Here is an 18,711-nt window from a genome sequence, read left to right as displayed (position 1 = left end):
CAATAATAATTGAAAAGGGTCTTTAACCATGTGTTGGCAAAAGTGCGATGCAGTGCTGGCTGCGTGACGTCATGGACGAGGCATATCTGCCGCGTTGTCAATAGTCTATTATTACTATCAGTAATTACTGATTACTAATTATTACTATCAGCAATAATAGTAACAAAGCAGCATGCCCAGATTATCAGTAATAATAGCAACAAAGCACTTCCAGGCTGCCATGAGTAATAATACTGACAACCCGTCGCTCCCAGATTAGTAATAATAGTAACAAACCGCCACTCCCAGGTTACCATCAGTAATAATAGTAACAAACCGCCGCTTGCAGGTAATTTCTAGAAGCGACCAAGCTCCGCTGACGGGGCGCTGCTGGGACTGAGTGCCACGTAGCGCGAGACAATCCCAGGTGTCCGTGCGGGGCGCGCGCGGGCTGTGTAATGGTCGGGGACGGAGACGCGCTTTTGGTGGTGCGGAGGTTTCCCTTTGACCGTTTGTACCCCGGGCAGAGGGGGTTGCAACCGCTCTTTTTTTTTAAGGCCGAGCGGTCTCTGGATGGACTGAGCTCAGCTATTAACCCTTCCCCGCGGGAAAAGGCTCGAACTGAGCCACCGTCGCGGCCCCAGGGCCCAGGCTACAGAGCTGGCCGGGTGAGCGCCGCCTGCAAAGCGCTCGGAACGGGGGAAGTGGGTGAGGTGGCGAATCGCTGCTGTTGAGGTAAGTAAACCAGTATGTGGAGGATACCCCACTCTTTCACACCCACCTACTTTATACAGGACTGATAACCTTTCTTGTATATTTATTGTAAAGTGAAAATGTAGTTCAGTAAGTACGTAATGACTGTAAACTGATCCGGCGGATGGTATTACCAGATTAATGACCCTTTCTATTTAGTGAAATGTGAAAGGCAATTTTCCCACACACCAAGTCTGTTCCTGATTGATTAAAATTAATATGCTGTATCCTGTGAATAATAAAAAGCACATGGAAGCCATCAAAATAAACACTAGTTTATTAAAGAACACCTTCCTGAACTTAAATTTGCAAACGTTGAATAGTTCTGCATGGTAACCAAGTAACTTGAAGAGCAAAGAATTTAATCTGAATATTCATTTTTTTTTCATCCTGTTAAATCATCGGTTCCATAGCCAGGATTTGCTAGACGTAAGAGGTCTGCGAGGATCCCCGAGGTATCAAACTTCTGTCTTTCTGTTAGTTTTCTGAAATTTTCTGTATTTGTTGACTTACCAATGCATTATTACTGTTCTTGTGGATGTACCTTTCTTATTAAAAATCCTGTGTATGGCATGCACGTCCTGTTGTCGCTATTTTCCAATGACATTATTGTGTCGATATTTAACATGATGAGGAAAACTCAGCATTCCCAGCTAGCAGTCTGTATTGGCATAACCTGAAGGTTGTGCCCTCTCATTCTGTAAGGATTTGAGAGTTGCTTTGCTTTTTCAAAAGACTAAAAGAAACTGGAGATTGAATTATCAAAGCTTCATTTCAGGTAGGCATGCAAGCATATCCCCTGATCGGTAATGAATTTTGTCTACTCTCCCAGTCTGTGGACTCATGTACGTTAGCATTTCAAAGACGTGCTGCCCAGCCACCAAACAAACTTTAATTTAAATCTATTTCTGAATATCAACAGTGCCACAGCTTTTCATTGACACTATGGTCAGTTTTATCCATTCCCCTGAGAGAGACATGGGGAAACTCTTTCCACTACAACTAACTAAAGCCAACTTTTAAATTAAATTTATCATACCTACTTAATCACATGGGTGATATAGTGGCCTTGGAAAAGGTCCATAGGAGATCTATGAGAATGATTCCTATCTTAAAGAACCTCAGCTACTTTGATAGGCTTAAAGACCTTGGTCTATTTACTTTAGAGCAGCAAAGTCTTAGTGATCTGATAGAAGTTTATAAAATAATTAAAGGGCTGGATAGTGTGTCTATTGATAGATTATTCCAGTTTAATTGGGGAGGACCAGGTTTAATTGGGGAGGACCAGGAATGTGAGTTTAAACTATGTAAGAGTAGGCATAGACTGGATGTTAGGCGGTTCTTCTTTTCTCAGAGTAGTGAGCCTCTGGAATACATTGCTGATTGGTATGCTGGATGCTAACACTGCATGCCTTCAAGAGGGAGCTGGACCAGTTATTAACTGGGGCAGACATCGTGTCATATAGAAGGCAAGCATCTTTATAAATAGCACTTGGTTCATGTGGTCTCCTGGACTGGTTTCAACCGCCTGAGGGAGTCGGAGAGGAATTTTCCAGAGTATTTTTTTCCCTTATTGGCCCTGGGTTTTTTCTCTTGTTTGGGAGGGGAGGAAGTGTCTAGTCACGATTCTCCAACCATTGAGTGTGGGGCATGCTTGATGGACCAGCTGGTCTTTTCCTGCCTGTCAATTTCGTATGTTTGTAAAATATAGTACAGAAATTCTCCCTAATTTGATGCAGATGAAAACATTGCATTTTTGCCTCCGTTTAGATCAGCTAACTCAGCAAAGACTGAGGTTTTAATCTGGGAACTTCAATGATGCAGTACTAAACCAAGGGGTGCATTTACCCTAAATGTTAAGGAATCCTTTGTGGAATGAGTTCTTCAGATTGCCATTAATTCAAACAAATCCCTAGATAATCTGCTAGTTTTTTGCAATCACCCTTTTCTTTCTTTCCCCCCAAAATGGAATGAACCATTGGGCTGGAAGTTGGTTTAAAAATAACGGTGAGTTCAATAGCACTTACCTTTGTTAGTGGCGAAACAAAGGAGCAATGTGGAAAACTGGAATTTGCTTCTTCTGGTTCACTGGCGACATGACAGCTTCACATTAAAGGGATATCACCGGTTGGAATCAATTAACCAGTGCCAACTTGCTCTTCTGCCCAGCTGGAAAGTAACTAATATCACCACAAAACAGGTATACTTAAAAATACCAGGTCTAAACTAAGTTTTAACCAAACAATTAAAAATTAACTTTTAAAAATGTGGAATCTCATTCCTCATTTTAATAGTTTTTGTTCATTAACATTGTTTTAAAAAAAATTAATATTTTTTTTACTTTTTCCTTCTGTCCCTTTAATTCAATTATTTCTTACTTTTTTTTGCTGTCTATAACTTTTTACAAATGATTTGTGTTGTACCTTTCACTTCCTGGATTTTATGTTCCAGCTTGCAGAAACTGTTTGCAGCTTGTCAAAAACAACTTTGAAGATGGAGGTAGCTGAGAAAAACAGAGTCTTTAAATAAAAGAAAGGGTTATAGACGAGGAAACCAGAAACTAGTCACTTCCAGACTCGACTATTCCAAGGCTCTTCTGGCATGCCTCCCATCCTCTGCCCTCCGTATACTTCAGCTCATCCAAACCTCTGCTGCCCATATCCTATCCTGCACCAAGTCCTGCTCACCCATTGCTAGCCTATATTGGCTCCTGGTTCCCCAATGCCTTAAATTTAAAATTCTCATGATGTTTAAATCCCTTTGTGGCCTTGCCCCTTCCAGTCTCTGTAACTGCTTCTAACCCTCCAAGAACGCCCCCTTCTTCTTTTGCTCCATCATTGGTGACTCTGCATTCAGCCAGGCCCTACATTCTCGAATTCCTTCTATAAACCGCTCTACCCCTCCACTTCCCTATCCTTTAAAGACTCTCCTCAAAACCCACCCCGTTGACCAAGCTTTCAGTCACTCATCCTAAATCTTTGGCACGGTATCCATTTGTGTCTGATTATGCTTCTGTGAAGTGTCTTGGGACATTTTTCTATGTTAAAGGTGCTATATAAATTCAAGTTTTTGTTTTTGAGTGAAAGAAAACCAAGCGCTCAATTCAGTGGTCCTTAACTGCAATAGAAAAATATTTTCTATATTAAATGTAATAGAATGTGCTTATAATGCCATGTTTCCTGCACCTCAAAAAAAAAATATATAATTGGCTATGAAATGCTTTGGGATGTCCTGAGGTTGCAAAAGCTGCCATATAAATGCAAGTCTGTCTGCCTTCCTTTACATCGAGTCTACGGCACAGAAACAGGCCATTTGGCCCAATTGGTTTATGCCGGCATTTATGCTCCACATAAGCCTCCTCCCTCCCTACTTCATCTAACCCTATCAGCTTACCCTTCTCTTCCTTTCTCCCTTGTGTGCTTATCTAGCTTCCCTTTAAATGCATCTATGCTATTTGCCTCAACCACTCCTTATGGTAGAGCATTCCTGACTCATCTGAAGGTTATCTGACTCAGCTTTTTTAAGTACAAAGCCGTTTCATATAGCTCAGTCATTAGAATGGGACAATAAGCATCAGAGCCCTTCAAACTGGAAGCAGTTTGCCATGGACTTGAAGAGATTGAATAAATCATTAGGACAGTTAAGGTGATCACTAGCAGTCACTTGCTCTAATGAGAAAGAGACTAGCATTCTGACATTCCCGCCCACACAAACGGAATGTAGAACCGATTTTCAGTAAACCCAATTTAAAGTGACCAACAAAGAACAAACATATGTAGAAATTAAAAATACAGCTGCTTTCCTGTGATGTGAAATGTGGTGAAACTTCCTGTTCATCACACCAACAATCCTATTTTAAGAAAATAACTGGTGTTTGGTTGCCTAGTTAATTAACTCATTCAGTTATGTTTAAAATCATCACTTTTGTACAAAATCTTAAAATTGTCCCTGGTACGTGTTGTGCATCAATAACAAAATTGAGTTATAGTTCTTAAAATTCTCCATAAATGATAAATTGGGCTACAAAAAGACATGAGACATTTCTTAGTCTAGCTAGTGAAGGTGTCATCATAAATCATGTTAGCAGCTGTATGTTCTAATTTGGATGATAAATTGCCCCTTGCCACAGGAGCATCATGGTTAGAGCTGTCCAGTGGACCTGACCGTGCCTCTGTTCTCTTCTGCTTCTTTAGAGAGAAAATTGGTGGTTGGAGACTTAATTCTGTTGAGACCCCAATTGTCCTTCGTTTAGTTGTCTCTGTGGTATCGTAATCTTAGTGTAGGTCAAAGTCTTGAAATGAACTTGCAGTGGATACGCCACTTTAGTTGTATTGGGACCAGTGTTACCATGCTGCGGAACCATGACCTTTGTACCTTGGTTGTTAATCTTTCAATATGTTTGCGCATGTCATAATACTGGTTAGGTTTTCTATTATGAGTATGAAGAAGATCACTTTAAACACATCCCCCTTCAGTTCATGACCACTCTAATATGTTTATTCTTGATAGGAAATAATTAATAAATATCCTTGTTAAACTATTTACTTTATTATAGATTAAATTGTAGAAGAAAGATGTTCCCAAAAATCTGCCTTTTACTAGTTTTAACCTGTGTCTCTGATGTAATAGTCCAGATTTACCTTTTCCCTACTCTTCACTATGTTACATACCTCTACGATCATCTATCAGATCCCTTCTTTCCAGGCTGAAAATTCCCCATGTTTCTGCAGTCTTCCTTTTACACTAGGAATCAGCCCACTGCTTGCTGCTTCCCAGTGCTAGAATGTCTCTCTTGTGGGGAACTGTATGTAGTACTCAAAGTACAGTCTGACCAGAGAACTGTAAGGTTTGATTATCACTTACCTTCTGCTGTTTTAGCTATTGAATATTTTATTAGTTTTGTTGATTGCTGCTCTGCATTGATTGAATATATTGAGTCTACTAAGACTCCTAGGTTTCTTTCAGTTTCATCCGTAGCTATTGCAGCAGCATTCATGGAGTACTTGTATTGCCCATTTTTATTCCATCGTATGTTCAGTACTTTATACTTGTCTGTATTAGATTTCATCTGGCATTTTTTTGCCCACAGACATAATTTTGTCAAACTCATTCTGTAATTTCAGAGCTGCCTCCTTTGATTGCATTGCCCCTCCTGGTTTGGTATCATCTGCGAATTTGACGACTTTGCATTGACTATCACTAATGGTTGTAACTTCACAAAGGAAAGCCTGTGCTTTTTTTTCCACACAATAAAAATGGCTGTCTTAACTTTGGTGTATAGAACTGCTTAAATTTTACTTAACCATGCCTTGTACAAGCTTGGAGCTTTAAACTGATTGCCAATACATGTGGTCCATTGTGGCCATTTTGTTAGTAGAATTTTTCAGCCTTGTACAATACATACTCATTCATGATTGGTGATGAAGGCCAACATTTATCAGTGTTCGGCAAGTAAAACCATGAAATAAAAGCAGAAAATTTTGAAAATAGAGCAGGTCCATCAATTTCTGAAGAAAGAAAATTGTAGTTTCGGATGTAGACCCTTTGTTAGAACTTGGAAAATTGAAATCATGACTTCATTAGTTCATGTGTCATTATAAACTGTTACAGATGGCAAATATCTTCATCAGACCGCTGGTACACTCAATTTGAAAATTCCTCCTGTAAGAAATGTAGGGTGTTTGGCCTGGTCCTTTATCTACTGCAATGCCATTTTGGTGAATATGAAGAAGGTAAGATTATAAAGATTTGTTTCTTGTGATTAGTACTTACAAGAGATAGTTTACAAAGGGTTCAATTGGGGAGCTTTTAAAAAAAACCTTTAAACAAGGCAGTTTACAATGTATGTAATTTACAAAAATAATTTATGTTTGAGTTAGATTGGATTTTTGCTGGGACGATGATGAATATCATTGCCGTTTACCCATCTGATAATATAATGAGGATATCTTATTAATTCTGAGTTTCCAGCATCAAAACAATGCAGCACCTCAAAACAGATCTTTTTGAAACAAAAAAATGTGACCAATGAAGTAACAAGTCATTACTGTCCAGTTAAATTACATAGTTGTAGAATGGTATGTGTTCATTTAATTGAGAAACAAATGGGTCTATTCAAGTGCTAGCTTTGTGGAAGTGGCAGTTTTAATCCAAAATAGAATATATAATAAGATAACTGCATGATGGAAATAAAAACTTTAACGTACCTTTACAACCCAAGTACGGGAGTTTATTTTGATGTCAGCTATGTTGTAATACCATACTTGCATTTATATAGTCCCTTATCCTTATGAAATGTCTCAAAGCACTTCAGACATGAATTACTTGATGTGTTGTGTCTGTTCTGTAGGCAAATGCTGTAGGTTACTGTGGCAGTTAAAGTGAGCACTGTGGTGTGATCCACTTTGTTGCTGGGGCACCGCTTATTAACTAGGTCTTCTATGACGGGAAGGAGTTGTGGTGGGGGGGGGTGGATGTTCATGGTCTATTCCTCATACTAGTGCATTCACGTGCCTGGGTCTTCTATTGGTGATGAGGTTGCAGACTGGGGAAAAATCCTCTTTTGGTCACTGGTTTGCCTGAGCCTATTTGCCTAGTTTGTTCAGCTGATGGCTCATGGCAAGTACAAATTCCTCTAGATGGTAGATGAGAAGGAAGTTCTCACCTGCCAACTCTGCAGTTCAGGGGTGACCTAGGGCCTTCCATATTCTCGCACATTTGTTGGCATGTCAGTTCCCATAAAATTGTATTACATTCTTAGCAAGGTACAAGATCAGCCAAATGCTTTCACCTATGTTTGTAAGCAAGAGTAAAGACATCAATCAACCTATAGGTGGTTTTAGTGTTTAACCAGCAAGATAACATTCATCGACTGCACTGAGCCAAGATTCCCCATCACCCACACCAACGAACACGTATTAGGTGATGGCCACTGAAGACACCAGTGACGCCCCAACCCCGGTGAGTAGAGATACAGTAAGCAACCCCTCCCCCCACCACTGAGCAAAAAACTCACCACCCACCCTCACGCCCTCCACAGATCAGAAATTAGGGAATGTCCCTCTCCAGTGAGCTGAAATCAGGGCACCCACACGCCACTGCCCACGCAGGAGCAGTAATCATACATCGCTATTCCCCACCCTGCAAAAACCCCGTCATTAATCCATTCCCCCCTCAACTGAGCAGAAAGGCAGCTATCAAACTCCACCCCACCAAGCACACCAACTCCTGTCACTATTGGATCACGAACAATAATTAGGTCACAACTGCCTCTCCACTTAGCTGAACTAAGGGTACTCACAACACTGCGTAGAATTAAGTACACAAGTCATCCTCCAGAAGAATTCCAACAATCCAAGCCCACTGAAACACCACCAGCGGACACTGCACCCCCACTGAACAGAAATCTCAGTATTTACCTTCCATCCACCTCTTATGGAGAGTTTGGTCAAATTTCTACCAGAATAACCCCCCCCCCACTCCAAGGCAAAGTCAGCTTTCTCTGCCCTCAGGATAGAGGTTCTGCTATTCACTCTGTTAGACTTTTCAAATTTGAAGGTTATGACCTTTTCTACAATTTAGTTTACCCCCACTGAGGACAAACCTGGCTTTCCGCCCTCTCCCCACTGAGGATAAAGACAACTTTTCTTCCACCTTTACCAAAGAAAACTCTGCCTCCTCTTCTCTTTCCTCCCCCCACCCTACAGAAACTTTGTTTACACCAACGTCTTTCTTCGCCTCTCACCCCATGAGCACAAACTCTACCTTCCTCTTTCTCCAGCTAAAAGCAAATTCACATTCTCTGCTGAGCTGAAGCTTGTCCTTACCTCCAACCCAATGAGAACAGATTCGTCTTTTTTTTATTCGTTCATGGGATGTGGGCGTCGCTGGCAAGGCCGGCATTTATTGCCATCCCTTATTGCCCTTGAGAAGGTGGTGGTGAGCCGCCGCCTTGAATCACTGCAGTCCGTGTGGTGAAGGTTCTCCCACAGTGCTGTTAAATAGGGAGTTCCAGGATTTTGACCCAGTGACCATGAAGAGTAACTCAACCCTACCTAGTAAGAAGCAATTCCCCCCACCAGTTCCACTGGCTGAGAAACCACTCTTGCATCTTCCAGTATCTCTCAGAAGCAGCTCAGCACCATCGCTCACCCTGAGCCGAAAACCCACCCTCATTAACGTTATCACTATCCACAGGAGGAATAGCTCTCTTTCTCAATCCTACTCAAATCCCTCCACTTATTCTCTCTTTTTTCCCCCCCCCCTCCCTGCAAAACAACAGAGATGGAATTGGGCCCTGGCCCAGAACAGCTCCCCAGCCCAATCACACCCTCCTCCATTCACTGTTTCCCCCTCTCCTTCGCTGTCCACATACCCTCTCCATCCACATCTCCCCCCACCTTTCCACCCCTTCTGTTTTCCCTCACCCCCATTGTGAAGAAATGGGTGCTGGACCAGTGCCATATACCCTTCCATTGTGTTCTATTGCTCCCTTTCTTCCACCCCTATCCCATCTCTCTTTCCTTTCTCATCCTCTCTTCCCTCCTTTACTCCCTCCCCCTTACCTCATATCTGCCTCCTCTCCTCTCCCCTATCTGGGTCCACTTATCCCACTTATTTCTAATTTGTTTGAACTTATTACTGGACTTGGTTTTGACTCCATCTGTGCAATGTCACAGCAGATCAAGTAGTATTAAAAAATGTGGTAAGCATTTCTTATAATTAAATTCAGCTTGTCCTATTATATTAAGTATTTTATGTCCTAATTATATTCAAGCTCTGGTGGCAATTTTAAAAACCAGGAGATCTTTTTTATGGATGTAGAAGAGTACTTTCTGAAGATTTCAGAAATTGTAACTGCTATTAAAATTTATCTAACATACTAAAGTTTTTCCTAAAGTTTGAGGTTGGGGAGTGTGTGTAACACAAGGGGCATATTATGCTTGAAAATTGATGGTAAGCTGCAGTTCTAGAGTTTGGGTGTCTTTATAAAATCGCTGATTAATTGGGACTAACTACAGCTGATCTTACCAAAAAGGTGTACATTAATAAAACAAATAGTTTGGATTTGAAATTTGTTTTGAATGTTGAAAATTATTTTTTTAAAAACTGAAGCTATAACCTCAAACAGCAAATTCAGATAGCAAGGTATCTAGACTTCAGAAGGTTTAGTGTGCTCACGTTGGCTGTTGCACAGCTACCATTTCTCATTATGAATATTAATATGCAGAAGAGTTGTGGAAAAATAAGAAATACCACATTTTGTAGTTTGTTAAAATTGAAACTTTCATCCCTATGATCAGAATCTTGGGACATTATGTTGCTGCATTTCCTCAATTCAGTGTTTGGATTTGATTTTGAAATAGTTGTAAAAGTCTGTTAGCTTGGCCAGGTTTTCTTGGAAGCTTCTCTTATTCATATATTTAAAAAAATGGAAGAAAATTGTGAACATAATTTGACAAGATGTTTTGCATTCCTTTGTATATGTTATAAATTTCTACAGGTGATACGACTGTATCAGTACCATATGAAGTCCTGCTTGGTGTCTAGTTGGGCTTAGATTTGTTTGCTGAAATGTAGTGAACTCTAGGAAAAAGGTTAATGCTGGATCAGATGTCTGTTGTAATTAATATTTGAATGCATATAAAGTTTGTAAAATGTTTGGGCATATTTTCATTCATTGGTGATTACTTTTGCATTTTATAAATCATTACAGGTGATGACCATGTCTACATGTTCTGGTAGCTAAGCGAAGGAAGGCTAGGTCCTAGGCTGAGTCTTCATTGAAATTTCATTGACTATGACAAAGGTAAATGTGATTAATGATTGTAATAAATATTTACAAATATTTTTGCAATTTGGCACATGTTCTTGCTGGAACTGTGAAGATTACCTTTGCCGTTTACCCATCTGATAGAAAAATCATGTGGATATCTGCTTGTTCTGAGTTTCCAGCAAGATAAAAAATTATGTTTATTTGAACTAAAATCTCAAATATTCCATTCAAACACACTGATGTCCAGAAGCGTGTTGTTATCAAATACAACATCAGCATTTAGGCCTCAATTTAAATAGGTTCTTTCGTTCAAGGCAAAGCTGCCCACGGACCTTTGAACCAGATCATTGGATATTTTTTGTCTATTCTACTTGTGTAACGTTTCAGATGTGCAAACCTGATATGTAAAGTTTCCCCATGTCTTGTCTCATTTTAGCTAATAACTGTTAAACATTTACTATTTAGATGCATTAACTGAATAACTGTCTCTTATTTGTAATTATTTGTTTACAATTATAGAGTATGCTGTATAATCTATGTTTCTTTAAACTGGCAAAACAAGTTTGAAGTAACGTAAACCTGTTCAAAATCTAAAGGAATACCCCAGGACAAGGACTCCTGGAATGCCCTTTTCTCTCAGAACATTGCAGTTTTAAAAAAAAAGAAATCCACTCAACACAAAGTGGTAGGCGTAGTTGATATTTTCTGTTTAAATAAGGTTAGGTGCACAAACATGACAGTTTTCCTGGTATCAATCACAGAAAAGATGAGCCTGAATGGGAAGCCAGCTACCACATGGTGAGTTTAAATTTTTAAAAAGCTGACTTTAGATACAGGTCTGTATTTTATATGTGGATGAAGCTATTTTGTGGCCTCAACCTGAAGTATTCCTATAAGATGTCGAGAAACTGGAACAAAAAAATACTTGATACGTGAAGAAAATGATTAGCAATGATTTCTATTGGAAAAACATTCAGAAGGTTTGAATTGCTTGTGTTCCTTCATGAACCAAATTGGAGGTGATTGTCAAGTATTTTAAAGCCCATCATTTCCACCTTAAAAGTTCACCCCAATAATGCTTGTCTGTATATAACAGGCATTTTTGGCGGCACCTGATGGTGCAGGCAGAAATAGTCTCAAAGTGCAAAGATTAAAGACATCCAAAACCTCTTTGCTAATTTATCTTTGCCTTAGCCTTTGAATTTTTTTTTCCAGAGACTGTACTTTAAGTCTCTGCACTTCTATTTTGGGCGACTCCATTTATACTTACCAATCATTGGGAAACATCATCCAAATGCTTCAAAATGAGATTCGCTATAGGCATTACTTTGTATATGCTCATTAGAGAAGTTATGTTAAACTTGTATAGAACCTTGGTTAGACCACACTTGGAGCTCAGTTCATCTTGTTTGATAATGCAGCCAGGCAGATCTGTAAGCAGGCGTCTCTCTCATTAAGGTTAAATTGCAGAATGGATACTTGGTGACAGGGGTTACACAATGCTACCCTGGCTCATGAGCTCTGTGGTGGATCACCAATGCAGTAAAGTAGTATTAGTGAACTTCATATCTGATATTCAGGTGCATTTAAGAGCAAACTGCCTTTTAAAAATTGACACGTTCTGCTTCCCTCCACTGTCTCCCACCAAATAGTTTTTCGGGCCTTAAAGGTATTTCAAGTCCATTGCTGGCACGTCTTGTGTCTTTATCCCACCCAGCAATGTTATAGTTAAATGACCCCAGGATTTTTGATGGGGTCAGCTTCTGCGTCACAGGACAAGCATAAGTTCCACCCCGCTGCATTTCTGGCAGCAAATAATGGGACTTGGAATTTAGGGGCCGGAGACTTCCGTCTTTAGCATAGTCAATGTTACAGCAATGAAATAGGTCAACAGATGGTTATTTGAAACCCACCAGATTTTAGTCAACATGAAAGCTTGTCTGTTTTTAAAAATAAATTGTGATCCTGCTACATATCACATCCTCAATATATTGCTGGAGTGATCTAGTGCCAGACCACATTCTACTGGGAAAAATCACAGTGAACATCCTCCCTTTGAAATAAAAACAGAAAATGATGGAGAAGCTCAGCAAATCAAGCAGCATCTGTGGAGAAAGAAATAGTTAACGTTTCAGGTCAAAGACCTTTCGTCAGAACCCACCTTTGAGATGTTTTGTCAGAGCTGTCCCCAATGTGACTGTGCCTGCTTCTGCACAATATAAAGGATTTGCCCCGCCCTGGAGCATCTGTTCATTTTTCTCCATTAGTGGATGAATGTTTGCTCATAAGCAAGTACTTTTTTAAATAAGCAGAATGCAAGTTGTATATTTCTGCCCATCTGCAGTCTATACCAGTTTCACTCTGCCTGTTCAAGATTTCCCACCTCTTGCTATCTCTATAACTGGAACCTAGCTGAGGAACAGTGGTGCATATGTTGCATATTCTGGATTTACTCCTGGGGTTATCTAGAACATGAAGTCTAGGAAACCTTGTTGATAAGGAAGAGCTTTGAAATATAAACTGTCTGCTGTGCTTGTTGGACAAACGAGCACTATATGGGGAAAAAAAATCAAGAATTTTGTCTGTTTGCAACCCTGTTCTATTTTTGTGGTGCTCCAATGAGAAAGCTATTTGTTCCAAACTTTCACCTTCACATACAATTGCAATAGTGGCCCTTTGTTCCAATATACACTGATTTTGGAGGTTACACTATCACGTTTACAGACAAGAGTTGAGAATTAGCATTACTGAACTATTGCAACTACTGCTAATGGACTTTCATAAACCTCCTTTAATTCAGTTACAGCATCCCTGCTGTTGTTGCCCTGGTGAACCATTTCCATACCAGTCAGCTACCTTCATCAGGTTTTATTTTGTTTCCCAACAAGAATGCGAGGAAAGAAAATTGGAGAGACTCCACCCTAGGCTGCCATTAAGCATCAACTATTGGCCAATTTCAGAGCAGTGGTGGGAGCGCATTGCCTTCATTTAGCTGTAAATGGTATGTGACAAGGGAAAACTTAGAAGGGACAGGAGAGAAAATAAGATGCATCTTGAGAGAGAGAATTCTATCCTGGAAAATAGTGCTGCTTCTTTAAATATGGGAGTAGTTCTGAAAAAATCCTTTTTCTGAATCGATTTTGATGCATGTGGAATTGATAATTTGATGTTGATTGAGAGCAATTGAATTTTATTTTGAAAGCTTCAGTTCTAGAAGTTAAACATTGTCTATTACCATTTCAGCATCATCGTCCCTGTTAAGTAGAGAATTTGTCTTTTGAGTCCTGTTTTCCACAAGCTCCTCATTTTTCCCTTTATAAATTTAATGGGGAAAAAAGTTTTCCTCTAAAGCATTACTGATCAAATCTATTGATCCTCAACACTGCTGAACCTTTAATAGTGTGCACTGGCTAGTGTTGAGACAGGTCTTTGAAATGAGAGTGGATTGTATGTTTTTACTTGGTAAATTTTGATACACACTTTGTATCAATGTGCTGAATCTCTTGTTTTGAGGAGGTTTCTATGAAGAGAACCTTAAGATACATAAGAACATAAGAAATAGGAGCAGGAGTAGGCCAATCGGCCCCTCGAGCCTGCTCCGCCATTCAATAAGATCATGGCTGATCTGATCCTAACCTCAAATCTAAATTCATGTCCAATTTCCTGCCCGCTCCCCGTAACCCCTAATTCCCTTGTCCTTGGTTGATAACTAGTTGTTTGAAATTTACCATTGAAATTAATTGATTTAATAGCATTCTACAGAACTTTTTCTTCCTTTCATTTTGGCCATTTTTTTCTTGTTAAAGAACAAATGTTGAAAAGATCATTGGGAATATTGGCTTGAGAGGGTTGCTGATCTTGAAACTTTAAGGAACTTGGCCTAATAACCATAAGAACATAAGAAACTAGGAGCAGGAGTAGGCCATCCGGCCCCTTGAGCCTGCTCTGCTATTCAACAAGATCATGGCTGATCTTTGACCTCAACGCCATTTTCCTGCACTATATCTCCATATCCCTTGATGCCTTTAATATCTAGAAATCTATCCGTCTCTATTTTGAATGTACTCAATGACTGAGCCTCCATAACCCTCTGGGGTAGAGAATTCCAAAGATGATGAATCAGTGCTGTGTAAAATGGCGGTATTAATTAGTTTCTAACAACTCGTATATTTCTTGGCAGTACACAGGATGTCATCAGCATTCACTTAGAACAATAATATTTGTGTGCTACAAAGCAAAAGAATGTTGATTATAATTAATTTTATCTTGTAAAAGGGCTCCCGATAGTGAGATTGCAACCTTTATAGTTTTGTCCTGATCCACATCGATTTTGATCGTCTTTTGTGTGTGTTTGTGTGTGTGTGAGCGCGCTTTGGATCCATATTTAAGAAACCGTCCTGCTGTTATGTTTGCAGAATGAAAAGATCGACCTTTCAGCAGGAGTTAATTGAAAACAGTGATGTACCACTCTGATGGATTTTGATTTAATGCTTGATTCACATTGTTTATACAGATCTGTTGAGTGAATTGTGAGACTGATGAAAATGAGGAACTGGAGTGAAACTCAGTTACAAATTTGTTTTCAATTACATGGCAATAAAGTTACTACTTTTTAACTTGCTGTTTGTTTTTTTTTTAAATGAAATGAACTAATTCCTGTTCAGCCCATGAAAACTAGCACTCAGAAGTGCTTTATATATACAAACTGTTCTATTTTATACAACAACTGAGACTTTAAATGCTGAAAGTTGTGCACTGATTACCAATTTTAGGGGCTGAAATTCTTGTTTCCTAAAAATGGTTGAAATTAATAAACTGATAAGTAAAACATAAAAACGCAGCAAATTGAGAACTGCAATTAAGAAAGCAATTTTCTCAACAGAAATGAAAAAACTCATCCAAACACAGTGCACCTATAATAATCCTTTAATACTTCTCAAGTAGCTTACAACGCACTTAACTGGTATAAATGTCAAAGTTCGTTTATTCAGCTACGAAATGTGCAATTTTGTTTGAAAATAGCTGAACGTCAGCAGAACAAATCTCAAATTACCTATAATGGACTGCATGTCCTCAGACTCTAAGTAGCAATCCTGATTCAAAGCTTGATAATGGTTTGACATGCATCATAGATACATCACATGGCAGTTCCTACATTGATCAAACTATTCTGATGTACATTATTTTTTTTTTGAGTAGAATGAATCTGTGGAATACCAAACCATGCTATAGGTTGTGAGTGCAGGTTTGCAAGTTGATAGCGTAGCCTCTTTTAGTCCTCCAGCTTCGTAGTGGCCTCGGAGGAAAGAGGTATCCCAGAATTTCTTTCCACTTCAAGCAATATTTATGGGCCTGGCAGTACTTCTAAATTATTTTGTTTGTTAAGCTCATTGGAGTAAAACAAAATATTGATTTGACTGTGCATTTGCAAAATGCTGCACGACTTCCTCGTAAATGACCATAAAATTGACTTTTGTTGTAACTTTTGTTCACTAATCCATATTTGGCAGGGTCCAGAGCATCACTAAACACAAATGAATAGTCTATTAATGTTTTATATCTCCAATCTACTCTTCTTAGTCACATGTACTTTGCTCCTGAAATTAGTGGCATCTTACAGTGGAAAATGTATGTGAAAATATTCAGTTTATCTTTTGTAACTGTGAACAGCCAGTCCTGAACTATACATGCTTTATATTTATTTCCTGTGACATGGAGCAGAAAGATGCAGGTATGCACTAATGATTTCCAGCATGGTGAGTTTCTAATCTTGGCTTTATTGCCTTGGGGTGGCATTTTTCCCATCGAGAGTGACTCGCATACAACCTAGCAGCGTATCTATCACACGTCAACATTGAGGAGAGTTTGGAACAGACCATCTTCTGCTTTAGGAGTGTGTGTTTATTCTTCTTTCTTCCCCTGAAGAAGAGGATTGACATTTTGCTTTTGCTATTCAAATAAAATCCATAAGAACATAAGAACATAAGAAATTGGAGCAGGAGTAGGCCAATCGGCCCCTCGAGCCTGCTCCGCCATTCAATAAGATCATGGCTGATCTGATCCCAACCACAAATCTAAAGAACACAAGAAGTCGGAGCAGGACCCGGCCACATAGCCCCTGGGCCCTCTCCGCCACCCACAGGGCATTGACCGATCCGAACTCAGCTTCATGTCCAATTTCCTGCCCGCTCCCCATAACCCCTAATTCCCTTTACTTCTAGGAAACTGTCTATTTCTGTTTTAAATTTATCTAATGATGTAGCTTCCACAGCTTCCTGGGGCAGCAAATTCCAAAGACCTACCACCCTCTGAGTGAAGAAGTTTCTCCTCATCTCAGTTTTGAAAGAGCAGCCCCTTATTCTAAGATTATGCCCCCTAGTTCTAGTTTCACCCATCTTTGGGAACATCCTTACTGCATCCACCCGATCAAGACCCTTCACAATCTTATATGTTTCAATAAGATCGCCTCTCATTCTTCTGAACTCCAATGAGTAGAGTCCCAATCTACTCAACCTCTCCTCATATGTCCGCCCCCTCATCCCCGGGATTAACCGAGTGAACCTTCTTTGTACTGCCTCGAGAGCAAGTATGTCTTTTCTTAAGTATGGAGACCAAAACTGTATGCAGTATTCCAGGTGCGGTCTCACCAATACCTTATATAACTGCAGCAATACCTCCTTGTTTTTATATTCTATCCCCCTAGCAATAAAAGCCAACATTCCGTTGGCTTTCTTGATCACCTGCTGCACCTGCATACCAACTTTTTGATTTTCTTGCACTAGGACCCCCAGATCCCTTTGTACTGCAGTACTTTCCAGTCTCTCGCCATTAAGAAAATAACTTGCTCTCTGATTTTTCCTGCCAAAGTGCATAACCTCACATTTTCCAATATTATATTGCATCTGCCAAATCTCCGCCCACTCACCCAGCCTGTCTATATCCCCTTGCAGGTTTTTTATGTCCTCCTCACTCTCTACTTTCCCTCCCATCTTTGTAATAACTTTCCTATGGTGAGACCTTTATGAAAAAACATGTCAAGTATAAAAACTTTGACTGCAAACAGAAACAAGATTTCTAGAAGATTGCTGAATTTGCTTTGATTTCTTTCCATTGTAGTGGGAAGTATTTTGAAATTAATGTTGCAGTTTTTCTTATGATTTCATATCTGAAGCAAATCAACACCCATGACAGGTATTATCTTTCACTTTGTCATGGTTTCAGAATGTCATAGGTCAGGTATTCATGCATGCCAGCTATTGGCATTTTAAGCTGATAGTCAGCTTTTCAACTCTCAAGTGTTTTACAAGGGAAATCAGATTTTTTTTTTATTGGATGCTGTCAATATGAAATAAGTCAGAAAGCACTACAAGAGGCTGTCCGAACCAATCAGATTTCTGGAGGGCAATTGGTTGCAGAGAAATTTGGGGCAGAAAAGTTTTTAAGAGGAGCTGATGCTTCCTCAAACACACAGGTCAATTTTGCAATGGTGGCGCGTTGGCAGCAGGGGGTGGGGGGGGGGGGTGGCGAAGGTGCATGTGGCAAACCTGCATGAACAGATCTTGCTGTTTCCGACGCGATCACATGGTGATTGCTGATGGTTAATGTCCTCTCTGGGTTTTGCGCCTGGCAGCCAGCCTGATTGACAGGATGGCTGCCGTCAGGAGCTGCAACGGTGAGGGGCGGGGTGGGTGGGGGAGAGGAGCGAGCGAGCGAGATGTCATCCGGCACTGGAACAGGAGATTGGTGGGTGGAGGGGGAAGAGAGAGGAAGATCGATGAGAGGGGGACATTGGAGCAGGGTGCAAAGGTTGGTTCATTTGTGTTTTAACTTCCTTCTATGGTTTTTTAATTTATTTAGTTTCTTTTTCCCTGGTCTGGCCCTTCGAGCGTGAATCAGAAGCAGAGGGCAAGCCGCCCAGGTAAGTAACAATTTTTTAAAAATCACTTAAGGCACTTTACCTGTGACAGGTTAAGTACCTCAGAGGTACATTTGGCTCTTTAACTGTCATCGCCGGCGGGACCTCTGGTTCCGGGTCGTCCGTGCATGCACAGGTGAGTCCTTGGGAAACTCGAAAGTCGGCGGGTTGGAGCCGGCTTCCGAACCCGAACGGGATTTCCGCGATTTTCGGAGCCCCCAATGCACCCACAATTGCCCCCTAAAATTGAGTCCATAACGACTGTTATTTAGTCTTTGTCCCCATTGAA

General features: G+C 40.1%; 1 long non-coding RNA gene and 1 other non-coding gene across 12 annotated transcripts in view; both read left to right on the top strand.

Annotated features, from left to right (window-relative positions):
• The first annotated feature begins 393 nt into the window (after positions 1-393).
• The window catches only part of LOC137315792 (uncharacterized), a 59,126-nt gene continuing 40,808 nt past the window's right edge, over positions 394-18,711 (top strand). For 3 of the 11 annotated variants that reach the window (XR_010961467.1, XR_010961470.1, XR_010961464.1), the window contains exons 1-5: positions 394-714; positions 1,146-1,187; positions 6,343-6,464; positions 10,448-10,540; positions 18,365-18,425. This is a non-coding gene — a long non-coding RNA (uncharacterized lncRNA). Of the gene's footprint in view, positions 715-1,145; positions 1,188-6,342; positions 6,465-10,447; positions 10,541-11,268; positions 11,306-14,922; positions 15,124-18,364; positions 18,426-18,711 lie in introns of those variants that run through there. The other 8 variants (XR_010961468.1, XR_010961459.1, XR_010961472.1 and 5 more) reach the window with 7 other exon arrangements.
• Positions 6,623-6,703, top strand: LOC137320298 (small nucleolar RNA SNORD87). Its single transcript, XR_010962458.1, has one exon. It is a non-coding gene; the product is annotated as a small nucleolar RNA SNORD87 (small nucleolar RNA).

The sequence above is a fragment of the Heptranchias perlo genome, chromosome 3 (genome assembly GCF_035084215.1).
Source record: "Heptranchias perlo isolate sHepPer1 chromosome 3, sHepPer1.hap1, whole genome shotgun sequence".
NCBI classification, from domain to species: Eukaryota; Metazoa; Chordata; class Chondrichthyes; order Hexanchiformes; family Hexanchidae; genus Heptranchias; species Heptranchias perlo.
The sequence above is the reverse complement of the archived record's forward strand: the minus strand, read 5'-3'. Positions and strand labels throughout refer to the sequence as shown.